Here is a 16371-nt window from a genome sequence, read left to right on the forward strand (position 1 = left end):
GAATGGAACTACACCTCTATCTTAAAACAACATACCCCCAAATCAACTCAAAATAGATTAAAGAAATTGTTAAGACCTAATACCATAAAACTAAAAGAAAACACAGGGGGTAAGTTTCTTGACATCAGTCTTGGTAGTGATTTTTTGCATTTGACACCAAAAGCAAAGACAATGAAAGCAAAAAACAAGTGGAACTAAATGAAACTGAAAAACTTTCACACAGCAAAGTAAATTATCAACAAAATAAAAAGGCAACCCATTGGAGAAAATAACTGCAGAACATATATCTGATAAGGAGCTGACATCCAAAATATATAAGGAACTCATAGAACTCAGTGGCAAAAAAGCTAACAACCTAGTTACAAAATGCACAAAGGAACGGAATAGACGTTTTCTCAAAGAGGATATACAGATGACCAACAGGTACTCAACATCCATAATCCAAGGAAAAGCAAATTAAAATCACAATGAGATATCACTCACACCTGTTAGAATGCCTATCATCAAAGACAAGGGGTAGCAAATATTGGCAAGGATGTGGAGAAAGGGAACCCTTGTACATTGTTGGTGGGACTGCAACTTGGTGCAGCTGCTATGGAAAACAGTATGGAGGTTCCTCCAAAAGTTAAAAATAGAACTACCATATGACCCAGCAATTCCACTTCTGGGCACATAATCCAAAGTAAAGGAAATTGCTATTTCAAAGAGATAAACACCCTCATGTTCACTGCAGCACATTCACAATAGCCAAGACATGGAAACAACCTAAAAGTCCATCATCAGATGAATAACAATAATGTGCTACACATGTACACGCACGTGTGTGTGTGTGTGTGTGTGTGTGTCTGTGCGTAAAGGTAAATTAATCAGCCATTTATAAAGAAGGACATTCTGATGTTCACAACATGGATGAACCTGGATGGTACAATGCTGAGTGAAAGGAGACAGAAAAATACAAATACTGTATGATCTCACTTATGTGTGAAATCTGAAAAAACTGAACCCACAAAAATGGAGAGCCAGAGTTGGGGAGCAGGGGGTGGGGAGGAGGGTGAAAGTGGTCAAAGGTACAAACGTCCAGTTGTAAGATAAACAAGTTCCGGGGGTGTGATGTAGGTCACGGCAGCCACTGTTAACAATACTGTGATGTATATTTGAATGCTGCTAAGAGCATAAACCTTAAAAGTTCTTATCACAAGAAAAAAAATTTAACTGTGAAGTGATGGATGTTAACTTTTGTGGTGATCATTTCACAACATATGCATATATCAAATCATTATGCTGTGCACCTAAAACTAATACAATGTTATATGTCAGTTATACCTCAGTAAAACTGGTGGTGGGGTGGCAGGGGAGAAGAGCTCAACCCTACCTCGTAGAATGGAGATAGCAAACTTCAGCTCCACCCTTCTCTCTCAAACCTACTTCTCACCATTCCTCTGTGCCTTAACCAAGTTTTGCACAACACACCTCAAGTGTGAGTCATGATTTTATTCCAATGATGATCTGACAAACTTGAAGCATTCCAGGATGATCATACAGAGGTCATCTATCTAGTGACAGGTATCAGTGAGCTGCTAAATCCGCTGTCTCCATCTGTGTCCATGAACTCCTTTACTGCTGAGTCTGACCAGCTTTGAAGGTAACATATGTTACAACATTTAAAGCTCGTATAACATGTAAAAAGCTATTATAAATCATATTCAGAATATTCAAATAAAGCGAGAAAAACTTTTTAAAAGTAGACATAAAAAAGTAACCTTGGGAAACAGGCATTATTACAATGACTTTAAAATATACCAAAAAAATTATCAGAGGATTTTATTACCCATAAATCAACATATAGCCATTGAGTTCTGATAAAATACTCAAAAAGATACAGCAATTATGATTTTGGGGGGAAGGGTATAAACCATATCAATTAACTGTAAGATAAAACAGGAAGCCTCTACTCTTTGCTCATTATCTCTCTTTCATACCAAATTTATTTAATATGGCACAAAAGTCAAAGTAACTGGGGCGAAGGGCTTCACTGGAACCCTGCTGAAGGCTTGTGCTGGCATCAAGTCTTTGGCCTTCTTGCACTTTTTCAACTTTGGTTATTCTACCAATAGGATACGAAAGAGCCTCGAAGTTTCATTATTGGATAAAGAGATTCATGGTTTTGACATTCAAACCTATCATTTACCAAAAGATAGAGCTGTTTGTGCAATTCATATATCCTTTAGTTCTTATTTTACTGATCTGGGTTAACTCTTTTATTATATACCTAAACAGTAGCTGAGGGTGTTCCAGACCTACAACGAATAATAAATTTTTATTGTTCTTAAAAGGATTTAGGACAGCTTTAATACACTTTTGCCAGAGTAGTTAACATATTCAAACTGACCAGTTGAGATTTATGTCTATCCTCTGCATAGACATAAACGTTTGTAGTGGACATATGCCATTTCTTTCTGCATAATTTATTCCGAAAACAGTGGCTGGCTTCCTCTCCTCTGAGACCCCCTCTTCCCAAACCCAACCGCATGACTTTAACAGGCTGCCAACCACAGCGGTCCACTACCTGATCACAGAGGTGTACACATGACACAAATGGAGCCAGACTCCTTCCCCGGGAAGGTCTATAGCAGAGAGAAGCACTTTCTTCTCATGGCTGGTAAAGAGAGATGATGAAGCTGGAGCTCAGGGCCACGACACTGCCTACGAGGGGAAAATCACCCACCACTCGTCAGAAAGTTAAGAAGCCAATGTGAAAAGAAAAGAATCAAGACAAGACAGAAATGACAGCCCTAACAGTGTCCCAGGTTCTGGTACAGATGTCTCAGAGTCCAGATCCCAGGTGGGCCACGAGGCACCTGTGAAAGTCTGGTTTCTAAGATCGTATCCAAAAGTCTCGGATTCGTATGTCAAGGGACACACAAGAGAAACAGGGAGTTAGACGCTGCAGAGATTGAAAAAAAAAGTCTGCTTTACGGTAATGGAATAGCCTACTTTGGGTTCCAAATTCTCATATTTAGGTCAAAACTTCAGAAAATAATAAGCCTTTCAGTATGCCCACTCGTACTGTGTCTCCTACTCCAGGACCAACGACGATTGTTCCACTTCTCTGGCTTCTAGGGCTTGGTGTGCTCCCTGGAATGCCACCAGCAGCCCCCGGGGAAGAGGGTTCATACCAGGAGCCATTTCTGTGACAGACGAGAGTCACAGAGCACCACAAAGAAATCAAAACACCCAACTAGAGCTACAAACATGGAGTTATCTAGGTACAGAAAAACAAGAAAATATTTATAAATAGGTAGGTTGCTAGTAATGGATTTAAAATTCAATTCTATCACATCATTAAGTGGTATAAATGTGTAACCGCTATGCTGTACACTTGAAAGTAATACTGAACGTCACTTGTAATTGAAAATTTTTTTTAAATAAAAAATAAAATTTAAGTGCAGTGCTGTCTGTATTTTACCCTGTATTATACCTCTTCCCAGTTGGTACAAATTTCATAGCTGGTGACAGATGAGGAGTTTGCAGGAGGCCCCAAATTTGTTTTGTAAAGCAATAGCTAAGCAAGTTTAGTGACCTTTTCAAGGGCAAGATTGCTAAAAGCAAAACTAAAGGAACTAGCTGTTCTCATCTCAGTGAGAAACTTGAAGCGAACACAGGGAGTTCTTTTTCTCCTTCTATTTAAAGTCAGTATCTGGTTCAAGTCACGTATTACAAGTATGAAAACTGAAGTACAAAACAGGTTAAAAACACTAATTTAAAATAGCTTTTCTAAGAACCAGTGACATGGTTTTCCATGCTTCTGAGTGTTAAAGCCTGATGTACAACACGAGAGAGTTCTGCCACCTTGGTCCACCTGAGACTGCGAACTGTCTGTATGCATGTATACGAGTGTGCGCGCTACAGCGAGCAGTGACAGTGGACACTTGTACGCTGCACCGAGGAAATGGGATGGGAGATGATGGCCTACATTTATTTCAGTGTGATGAGACCCACGCTGGACTTCTGACCCCTAGTACTGAGATGATAAACTGAAGTTGTCCTAAGACACTAAGGTTGCGATAATCTGCTACAATAGCAATGGGAAATGAAGGTACCTAGGGAGAGCCTGTGACGTGCCAAAGTCCCACAGCCACTGTGGCAGCTCTGGGGTCTCCCTGTCACTGCTCCTTCACACCACTGTACTGATGGTTACTCTAAACACCTTTGTGTTTTAAAAAAAGGTCATAATTCCCTTCAAACATTTAATATGTAAAATAGAGTGGAAAAAAAGAAATGTTTATATTAACTTTTTGTACTGTTCTCACTTGAGCCAACAAGTGTTCTATAATTAATTTCCCTTTTCTTTTTTTTTTTTGAAAAACACTTCTGAGCATTTAATGAACTTCCCTCCATGTAGTTTCAAGACTACCAGGACACGGCCCCGCCCCAACACCCTTAATCTTCCCCTCCGTGAGTATGCTGAAGAATTTATGCTGAAGAATTTGGCCTTCACCGTGAAGTGAGCGGCAGCTTTGGGAGTGGTCCCTTTCCCAGAGCTCTGGAGCACCTGATCACACATCAGTGCTAGGAGCAGTTCCAGTCCTCTTGGCAGCATTAACCCATGTCCTACCACTGACCATGGTCTGCAGTTTATCCAGGTTGAGTCAGGCAGAAGCTCTGGTTCCTCTTTCAGTGGTACCGCCTCACACCAACTCTCCCAAAGTAACCTGGGTGAACCTGGGTGATACTGTCAAAGTTGATCGTGTGGTGATGCATGCCACCAGCTTTACCCAGCCCCGCCCCCCGTGCCTGCCAATGCTGTCATGTCTGTGGCTGACCTGGCCCGGAACTTTCCAGGTCTTCCTTGGTCTGGATGGCATGTCCATGGCCCGCCAAGACGAAAGAGCTCATTTCTTTTCTTGTACTGTTTTGTGTAGAATTGTTTCTTTGTTTGCTTAATATAAAACATCGTTCCAACACCATCCACAAATACCTTGCAGTACAATAAATTAACTAAATGACTAGTGAATACAGTCTGAAATCTCACTAAATGGTCTGGATTTTTTTTCATTCAAGAGGCCTTTACCAAGAAACCCAGGTGTTTGTCTTTGTTTTCGGTTCAGGAAAATGTTCCTGTATTGTTACTTTCATCATTTATTCTCTTCCAATTCTTCTGTTCTCTCCTTTGTGGAACTCTAATTAGGCATATTTTGAACTCTTGGGGTTAACCATCTAATTTACTTAACTTTTCCCTTCTACTTTCCATATCTCTTTCTTTTACTTTCTGTAAGATTTGTCTTCTAGCCCTTCTACTGGACTTCTTTATTTCAACTATTACATCATTTCCAAACACTGTTTCACCTCGATTCATTCTTTCTCCTTTCCTTTGTTAAAGACATTATTCTTCTTTAATGAGTTCAATATCTTGATCATCTGAGGAATATTCATGGTGTTTTGTTTTAGTTCTTTTGCATTCCCTATATCATCTATTTCCTGAGTTTTTATTCTGTTAATTTCTTTTAGCTTTCCTCACATCTGGTGATCACAGAGTGTCCAGATGAGGCTTACGTGCACATAGCAGGCATGCTGAATGGCGAGTTCAAAGAAAGGTGATAAGATGGTGAGCCGACTTTTCCCTTGGGGAGCCCAGAAGTGCAGAAATTACCCAGTCTTTTCTGTAGATCCAGTCCGTTCTCTAGAGAAGAACCTGCTGGAGGCCAGCCTGAAGGATTCCAGCCTGGGTCCAGGCATTCTACGAGCCAGGCAGTTAAAGAATGCTGGCTAGTCAGTATCTCCCTCTTTAGGCAATTAGGTCGTGGCTGTATTCAGCAAATTTCTTTTCTACCATCCATTTTAAAATTCTCTCTCTTCCAGGATTATCTCCTCTCTCAAATTCTCTTTTCCTTGTGGGTTTTTATCTTTTTATACCTTTTTGTTTTTTAAACTCTAATGTAATGTAAAGTGAGATTTTGGGGGATGGGGGGAGGTTGTGTGTATGCTCCATCCAACATATGCTTATGCTACACAACTGTTTCTCTCTTCCTGGTAACTGAAAACCAAACCAAACCAAACCAAACCAAATCAAACCACCTCTGTTGAGAGACCAACCCTTCAAGCTTTGAAGGTTCTGTTCATTTCAAATAGAATGTACTTGAAAATAACCAATAGAAATAAAAACAAAACAAAAAAATATTTAAAATGAGAGGAAAGTGTAACTTGCCAACTCAAGATCCACATAAAGAGCAGTTACTATGTGCCAGGTACTATGCTAAGCACTTTACAGAAATTATTTAATATACTTCATGTTATCTCCTGAAGGTCAAACAGTAAATAAGTATTTGCACTGAAATTCAGATCCATATCTGCATCACTCTAAAGCCCAGAGAAAGCCAGGTTGCATATGAAGAGGGGGAAAAAAGGGGCAAAATTCTATTTTTCCTAACTACCCTTAAAACTTCGGGGCTCCTAGAAATGAGATCAATTTTCCATGGCTAAACACTACTAAAAATACATTTGTCTTATGTTTCCTACTAATTTTATCGGCCCTTTAAAAATGCAAGAAAAGGGCATCTAGTAATAGCTTTTCTTAGAGGAAACTGTTTACTTATCCCATGTGCAGGACTTGCTGACAGCTAATACTGGTCGCAGTATCTAATGAATTTTTAATACATGCATATGTACGTAACAGACATGCAGAAGTATTTGTGGATGGTAAGATACTGGTGACTGCTACTTAGATATGCAAGAAAAAGTAAAATAAAAACAAAATCAAAACAACACAAGACAAAGGGTGATGTGGGGGAGAGGAGCAGAAAAGGAATTAAAATGACAGGCATGCATATCATTAAATAAATATATATGAAAGTACTTGGACTAAGGAGATCTATAAAAATAGCAAACAACATTTGGTGGCAAGGAGTCTTTTAAAATGTTAAAATTGCTGATTTCACCATAACTTATCAAAATTAGTCTCATAATTCAATTTCATATTCAATAGGTGTATTCATTTTCATTTGGGTAAAATTTGCCGAACACATAAAGAAAATCAGTCTTAAAATGCAAGGGCTCTGCCATTAATTCATTAGTCTTAATTTGGTTTACTAGCTAACAGTTTCCAAATCTGCATGTGCGTGTATACACATTCATCTGACTAAACACAGATGTTTGCTTAGATACCTTTAAGAGCTAAAATTTTATGATTGTATGGAAATTTTACAAATGAAAACAGAAAAAATCACAAATAAATACAAAATAAATAATGTCTCAACTGCTAAAACGGAGGAATTTAAGATAAGTCTAAGAAATGGCTTTTCAAGGAACCTAAAAGCAATCTACAAAAGTAAATAGAACATAAGCATTAGAAATAGCTTACCTTAAAAAAAAAAATTAGAACAATTTTTATTACATCAAAGGTAACAAGAAAACTGACCAACCTTTAGAGCAGGCGGTGAGATACAACTGAAATCTCAGAATCTGTCTTGCATATGAGGGCTGCTAATAAAACTGATCTGTATTATTATTTATCCATTTTATGCAAGTTTAAAGCAGAGAAGTATGAAAAACAATGGTTTTACCATGTGTTTACATCATAGATGAACAGATTCTTAAGAAGTGTTTCTGAAAATGTTCAATAAACTACAGACATCATAAATATCAGTCCCAGATATTTAAAATACTACTATACCATTAGGTCTCAGAAATTACTAAATTGTAATTTCTCTTTAGTCACAGATTACCTAAAATTTGCAGAAACATCAAAAATCATAAGTTTTAACATTTTAAAAGGCTCTCCTTGCCACCAACTGTTAATTATTATCTGTCGTTTTTATTCTTCTACAATAATAGTTACTTTACCAGCCTGGTACTGATTTTTTTCTTTTTCTGACTTTTTAAGTAATAATGTTTGAGTTCCTTAACAGAATTTCTTTTTTTCCTACTTGTATATACCAAGTGATGTGAGAATCAGAACCCAATCCACACTAACTCTAGACAAATAAAGGTTTAATCCTTTTCACTCTTGCTGTTTCTAGGTTTATAAAACCCAAGAGCTTGTAAAGCAAAACAAAACTTAATGTTACTGGTGTTTTAGAAGTGCCTTTGTTATTTTAGCCATTTTAAGAATTCACCACCTTATGAAAAGATGCAGACTTTCATACCATTTACACAACTGACAGAACTTGCAATTGAGGACTGCTTTCTAAATAAACAAAACAATCTCCCAGATGTGGTCACATGGCCTGCAAACAATAGATCTTTTAAGAAATGTTTCAATATTCGGATAAGGAGCCAGTTAATAGGCGCTCACACTGACCTACACATGAGGAAAATTTTCTTTATAACCATAAGAATAGACAACAGTTTTTAAAGATAACATACGGAAAAAATTTAATTGTAGCTTAATTGCCATATACATATATATATAGTTTTTTAATTATTTGACCACAATGATTTTTATTCCTCCTGTTCATCAAAAAAATTTTTCCTGGGTTTCGTTTCTTTTCCTTTAAGGGCTTTTTTATTTTTTTTTTTTTTAATCACAATGATGATAGCACAGTCCTGTTTCTGATCTCCATGCTCTGTGACTTATTCTCAATTCCAGGGGTCCCCAAAACCGGGGCTGTGGAATTGTACCAGTCTGTGGCCTATTAGGAACCGGGCTGTGCAGCAGGAGGTGAGCAACAGGCAAGCAGCTCCCCAGGGCTAGCATTACCACCTCAGTTCCACCTCAGATCATTAGGCACTAGATTCTCAGAAAAGCACAGATCCCTGACGCCAAAAAGGTTGGGGACCTCTGCTCTAGTCGAAGGTTTGCAATGTGGGATATGCTCCCCCAAGGGTTGCTCAAAATGATCTGCTGGGATGTGAGAGGAAAATACTAGAACTTCTATATTTATTTTACATCTTTTTAAGAACTAAGTTCTATATTTAGTATATACTCTGACGTGAATGCCTGGTGGCTGCTGATTGCATTTATTTCTACAATAGTTACTAGAAACAGACTAAACAGAAAGCACTGAATTAGATTAATGTTTAACCATATTTGAAACTAACTACAAAGATGAAAGCTGCTACAGTATAATATCCTAACTTAATCTGATTCAATTTATCTAAATGTCTTTTTTCTGTACTCTCAAAGAACTGATCTCATGCTATTCTATAAATGGAACACACTGATGAACAAAAGTGTGGCACGTGAACTGGGAAATTTTATTTCAAGAAATCTGATTTGTGTATAATCCAAGATGTACAACCTAATAGTCCAAAAAGTCAGGTTACTTTTCATTCTCTATGAAAATGCAAGACAATGCATGCTTAAACCTCAGAGATGCCATACTTTCCTCCCAGACTGAAAAAAATCTAAGTCTGAAAACACCATGTGCTGATGAGGGTGTAAAACAATGGCTGGGACACTCAATCTGCTGCTGGGATGGAAACTGGCAACACCAAATTAAAACAACATGCCCTCACAGGGTACGAGCGATCGGAGTCAGTAACTTCAATCCTAGCAATATACCTGGGAGAAACCCAAGTATGTGTGCACTCAGTGTGACACACGCAAAGGCACAAATGGCCACTGTTTGTAAGAGTCTCAGACTACTAACCTGAATTCTCAAAAGAACAAGAATGGATAAATATACCATGGTATAGTAATGCAACAAAATATTCATGAAAAAATGAAAATGAAGTTTAGATACCTGGATTGACCTTATAAATTTAATACTGAAATAAAGAAGAAAACACAAAAGATTACATTCAGTAGAACTCCATTCATTTAAAGTTAAAACAAGTAAACTAAACTATACTGTTTAGGGATACATCAATATATGATAAAATCATAAAATACAATAAGGAGCCATCACCGTAAGAACTTGGGTAGCAATTCCTCCAGATGTTGGAACAGGAGTGTGACTATAAAGCACAATGGGAGGCTTCTGGGGTGCTGACAACGCCCCATTTCTTAATTTGAATAATATTTGCTTTGTAATATATTTCCTTCATAATTACTTATTATACATTACACTTATACATAAAACAAACTAAGTTATTAATAATTTGGTATGATAATGGCATTGTGGTTATGTTAAATAAGAGTCACCTTTTAGGGATAAATACAGACATATTTATGGATAAAATGATATAATGCTTGGGATTTGGCTTTAAAATAATACAAGGAAGGGGAAAGTGCATGGAATGAGATGAACAAGATCAGATATTTGAAGCTGAGAGTAAACAGGATTCATTATACTAATGCCTACTTTTGAGTTAGTATTTTTGCTGATATCACATTTTAAGTAACTAAAAATGGCAACAATCACATGACTTGTTAAGCAATGACTTGCTTCATCTGAGGTATACAGTAATGTACCAATCCAAACTGAATAAAGATCAATTTGAGAAAAGCATTAAAGCAAGTATTTCCTCTCTGACATCTACAAATTTACAAAAGCGTTCTAGTTTCTGAAAACTACCTTTTTACCCCCTTCCCCAACTTGAACTCACTCAAAATGCCATGAACACTAACTTAGCAGCTCTTCCTGACTGGTTAAGGGAACAAAACAACAGGATAGGAACACCAAAACCCTTCCGATTCCACCCTTATACCAAGAGCCATTCCAGTTTGTCTTCAAGCACATACAAATTTCAACTTTTTCCTCAAGATATTAAGTGCACAGGGAACTCCATGACCACACCCCAAAGCAGCTGTCCGAGGGTATATGGTGGCCACTCCTAAGGCAGGGCAGGCAGTTCCAGTGTATAAAATAGTCAGGAATTTCTAGGTTTAGCAACACCATTAAAACATTTGAGTCAGTCCTTTGCAATGTCTTTCTAAAAAGTAAGAATATTTTTCATTTCTCAATTGATAAGAATAAATTTCCATTTTTACTAAGTAAATTCATCTAAGTGTATTGAGATGACTATGGATGTATGTAATTTTGTGTGAAATTGGACAAATCAAGATCATGCACATTTGTTTTCAGAAAAAGGAAAAAAAGATGACATTTCTACTATACTTGCAACTCATTTAGGGTTTGTGGAATGTGATTCCTGAAAATGGAAGTTCTAAATAAAATCCCTGCATGTGAGGTCATGTAGCATAGTACCCATGGCACACTCTTCCATTTTATATAAATCCCCTAAAATCACAGAATACCCTCAGCTGAGGGTCCTCCAGACACCTTTCAGAAAACCGCTGGTTCATCCCCACAGGCTACAGCAGTGGCTTCCACGCTCTTGGACTCTCTGGTCTTCTAGCAATCCCTAACTGCTTAAGGGTGCAGGATGGGGGAGGGTGGGGCTCAGTGCCCCAGGCTGCACCCTGTGGCAGTCAGTGTGAACCCTCAGTCAGGGCCTGCAGTAAACATTCAAACCACGGAAAAAAGGGGATGTTCTTTCACTTGGATTTTTGCTCAAAACTATCACTGACTTCCCATTTCATGAAGAATAAAATCTGAAGTCTATGCATGGCCTGGAAGACCACAGACGACCTGACTCTGCACTACCTCTCTGACTGCATTTCCTACCACTGTCCCCTTGTCTCACAGCCACTCTGCCTTGAGGCTCCTCTCACGCATACACCTTTGCACTTCCAGAACCCTTGCACACTCCAGGCCCTCTGACTTGAATGCTCTTCCATAGGTTTCTGCGACCCTTACTCCCTTAAATATCACTTCATCAGAGAAGCCATCCCTGTACATCTGAAATACCACCATTTCTCCTCTCTATCTTCCTTTCCTACTTTCTTTCTTCACACAGCAGTTACCATCACCGGCATCATGCACATTTATTCCTTCACTAAATACCTCCTCCTCCACTATAGTGAGAGCCATGATGGCAGGAAAAAAACACTTGTGTCACTCACTGTTACTTCATCAGTACCTGGCTCCATGTAGAGACACCAGCATTGCCATATGCACTACTAATGGTGACTGTACTGATGTGTCTAATTAAAATAACACATTTCAGAGACAAATAGCACTATAAATTATCAGTACTGTGTGGCAAACCATTAAATGGGGGGTTATAAATCAATATTTACTGTTTTTGAGGATACCTTAGAAGTTCATTACTTTGATTGTGGTGGTGGTAACATGAGTGTATATGTATATCCAAACTCACCAGACTGTATATGTTAATTATGGGCAGTGTTTTGTATCTCAATTATACCTCCGGGAAGTTGGGGGCGGATGCACTCTAACCCACAACAATGAATAGGTCAAGATTCACAGTCCTATAAACAGCTTACAAATCTTTTCATTTTTTTTTAAATTAAGTTTTAAATTCACAGCCTTAGCTATATCTAGCAACAACAACTATAGCATTCATCAATTAAAAAGTTTAGATTACCATGGCTCAAAAAAATTGAGACCCTATTATACCCTGTATTGTACTGTGCTAAAATGAAAGAGGAAGAAAAAGTATGAGTCTTATTCTACTACACAGAAAAATGCATTCTACGTTCTTCCCAATATTGGGCCGTTCCTTTTTCACACATGGAATGTTCAAGAGCAGGGGGTGGTAAAGAATGAGTGGGAGACATGGCATGCAGCACTTAAATCTCAGTAAATACTTTAGAAAACTTTAAAGATGACCAAGCAGCTTTCAAATAAGGCACTCCTGATACTAACAGAACTGCAAGGAAGTTTTTGTAGACTGTAAACATAAATTATTAGTGCATCCTTTAAATGTGTTTTCCTGATGCCAACAAACGAGCTGTTCTTCAACTGTAGTAACCACACTGCCCTGTTAAGCTTTATGTCATTTTTCTCAGCGAGTCAAAAAGACTAAGAAATCAGATGCCTAATATGTATTATTAAACAATAACACAACACTGACATGTTATATGTGCAAAAAAAAAAAAAAAATCCAAGAAACTCAACTTGCTTATCCATTGATTGATTAGCAGAAAATGTATCTCCAATGTCTCGTATTTATAATTCCAAGGCCATGTGTGCCTGATATTTAAATTCCTAATCTAGGTCTTTCTGTTTTAGCCACTGGTGAATATACTTATATTACATACTGGAATAGGATACATTATGAATACCAGCAATAAATAAATCAATCTTCGAAAGCAATAAGACTTCTGGTCTGCATGCAGTCTGGCATGTAAGAACTTAGAAAATGTCACTCTCATCCACACAACAACAAAGAGTTGAACACAGTGAAAACTAACAACTCTTCTTAGATCCTTTCGAGAACTGAGATCACAGAGAGAAACACTGTCCCCAAAACTGGAGAAGCAAATATGGAAAATCACAACTTACCAGAGCAGAAACCCATGAGTAGAAAGCTCCGGGGTTCCAGGACTAGTGTAGGAAAACTTGAACCCTAACTGATGAATTGCTGGAGGATCAGTGTAGAAGCGTTTAAGAGTTAACACTCCACGGGGGCCTACTCTTACTGGGGACCCCCACACATCTGTGAGTTTCGCTTACAGGAACCCTACCATGTTCTCAAAGTCCAGATCAGAGAATCGCCTTGTGCTTCAGCAAGGAGAAAGGAAAGGTAGCCATTTTTTAAAAAGCCAAAGTGTTCTATTATTAACAAAGCCCACCCTCAAGAGAAACTATTTTATCAGAGCCTGAACGACTGGGGTTTTACCAGAAACCAGCTGTGGGGAAGAAAAAAATCTGACTAGCCTTCCATGTAGGGAAAGGGAAACACCCAACTCCAGCTGCCTCTGGCCTTTTTTGCTTCAACTAAGGTGTTTAAAAAAAAAAAAAACAAAAACAAAAACAGAAGCACTTGTGGAGGTCACAGCCCAGGGGCACAGGCTCACTAAGGGACTGAAAAAACACAGCAGTGTAAGAAGCTTCTCCCTACCTCACCAGCACATCAACAGGGCTTCTATGTGACAGGTGAATTTAGGAAGTTTCTACAGAAACCCAAAGACAAAAATATGGACACTGAAGGAAATTTTATCCTCTGACACCTACAGCTACAGCAAACAGTATGGCCTAACCCCTCACCAGGTAAACATAAAACCTCATAATAAAGGCCTATTTACCTTAGTTATAATTTTACCCAGTATTATCAACAAAAAATTGCAAGGCATGCTAAAAGCAACATGGCAATAGGATTCAAGTATTCCATAATCTTTAAAAACTTTTGAAAATGTAATCCTTGGTAATGTCATAGATAATACATAATAAATACACAATAACAAACGTATAAGTAAACATACATTTACTAAAATGTATACTTTGCACTTAAGTAAATTAGAATCTTTCCTTTTAAAGTCAAGAGAAGCAAAGATGTTCAACCATCACTGACACTATTCAACATTTTACTGGAGGTCAATGTCACAGGATATCAAAGACAAAAATTTTATGTATCAGAAAATGGCTTTAAAAAGTCACTATATGGAGATATTTAGAAATTACAGGGTTCAGTAATGTGCCTGGATAAAAAAATAGTGTACAACATTAGTTTCCTATATACTGGTAAAATCCACTTAAGAAATGTAATATAAAAACAGAATTTCGTTCAGAATAGTAATAAAAATTGATAAATTATCTGGAATAAATTAAATAAGAAATGTGCAATACTTACATGATAAACCTTTTATGCTTTACTAAATTACTAGAATATAAAAAGGTCTACAGAAATAAAGACAGGCCATGTTTCTCAATGGGATTACACAGAAGTTTAAAGATGTCAACTTTCACCCAATCACACTCTAAAATAATGCGATCCTAAAGTTAACATCTATAGAATTAAAAATATGCATTATAAACTATCTCAAAGAAAAAAATATAAAGAAAAACATAAAACAGACCCATATAATAACAATCCAGCTTGAAAAATAAGACATTACTAATAAAGTTGAAAGATCTACTAAAGAGATTTCTTCCATGAAACAGTAAAATACACTAAGTAACTACAGCAATTAAAACAGTACGGTAGTGGCATATGTGTAAACACATATGCCACAAGAAGAATTTTAGAAATGACTTAAATACATGAAAACGTAGTATGTAATAAAGACGACATTTCAAATCACTAATAAAAAAGATTGCCTATTTAATAAACTGTCTTTATTCTAGATAGCTGATTAGTACAAAAGAGTAGTTAGACCCCTACCTCACACCGCACAAATCAATCCTCCATACTCCATGGCTCAAAGAGCTAAATGTAAAAACCAAAACTGTGAAAGCAATAAAAAGGAAGATGGTAGAATAAACAGCACCAGAAAACTGCATCCCTACCCCAACAACTGCAAGGGAGAAATCTGTCACATGTAACTATTTTGGAACTCTGGAGTCTGTTCAAGGCTTGCAACTTCCAGGGAAGACTTGGAAGGTAAACTGCAATTAATATCAGCCTATTTCAGTTCTTAGCATAGTTAGTAGCTACCCATCCACCAACCCTACCTGTACTGCTAGAGCAGCTTGCACACAGCTAGCCTGCGGAAGCCAGAGTGGGCAAAAGGACCCAGTCCTCCAAATATCTCTGCTGACCACAGGGGAACAGACTGAGAGGTGTATCTCCTCACACTGTTGCAGGCCCCTCCCCCTCTGGCTGCAGTGATTTCTAGGGAATTTTAAAAGCCAGCATCCATCTTCTTCCTCCCTCCTACACTTCATCTTTCATTTTTATCCCTTTCAGAAGCCAGATGTTAAAGACCAGGAAATTCAGAAACAATTGCATATATGAGAAAATTAGAAAGTGATGGTACACACTCAGGAAAAGGCTTAGAAAAGACCCAAGAAGACCTTAAGATGACACCTCATTTTTCCTTTTACACTGTTATGAATGTAAACAAAACTATAAAATATAATTCACTTATTCATCCAGCCAGCTAGCATGTATAGCTACATTCTCCACAGTACTAGATCTGATCCTTTAAATAAAAATTAAATATGGCCAGAGTCCCTAAAGAGTTAAAAATGTAGCAGAAGAGACTATAGTCACTATGCAAGTTATTTATCGTGCAAGAAGTTTCACGCTATAATAGAAAAAATAAACTAGAGAGCTGGTGGGAATACAGATGAGGTATTAGCTCAGTCAGTAGACGGCTGGCAAAAATTTTATAGCGGTGACATTGACCTAGACATCTTAAAAGACGAAAAGACAACTGGAGGTTGGAGGGCAGGATTTTGGTAGTGGTAATAATACATACATAGTGTAAAAGGCACAAAAAAGTGAGGCATGTACCAAAAAGAAGTTAGCTAAGACCACTTACTTGCTATCTAACTTTGGGCAAAGAGAAGCTATTTCAACCGAAAAATAAGGGTAAGGATATCTTCTTCAAAGGGTTCCTTCCCGTGAGGAAAACGAGATGATAAATCAAAAATGATGTGAGCACGATCTGGCAGCCCCATCTTCCACCCATGAATTCCCAAGGCTGACGTAGTTGTCTGACCTTGGGTTATCTATCTCCTC

The 16371-nt window shown here is 37.7% G+C and overlaps 1 protein-coding gene across 6 annotated transcripts in view; it reads right to left on the minus strand.

Annotated features, from left to right (window-relative positions):
- The window catches only part of CDC42SE2 (CDC42 small effector 2), a 97938-nt gene that overhangs the window by 18113 nt on the left and 63454 nt on the right, over positions 1 to 16371 (minus strand). The window lies entirely within an intron of this gene.

This window comes from Rousettus aegyptiacus, unplaced genomic scaffold (genome assembly GCF_014176215.1).
Source record: "Rousettus aegyptiacus isolate mRouAeg1 unplaced genomic scaffold, mRouAeg1.p scaffold_m13_p_7, whole genome shotgun sequence".
Lineage (NCBI taxonomy): Eukaryota > Metazoa > Chordata > Mammalia > Chiroptera > Pteropodidae > Rousettus > Rousettus aegyptiacus.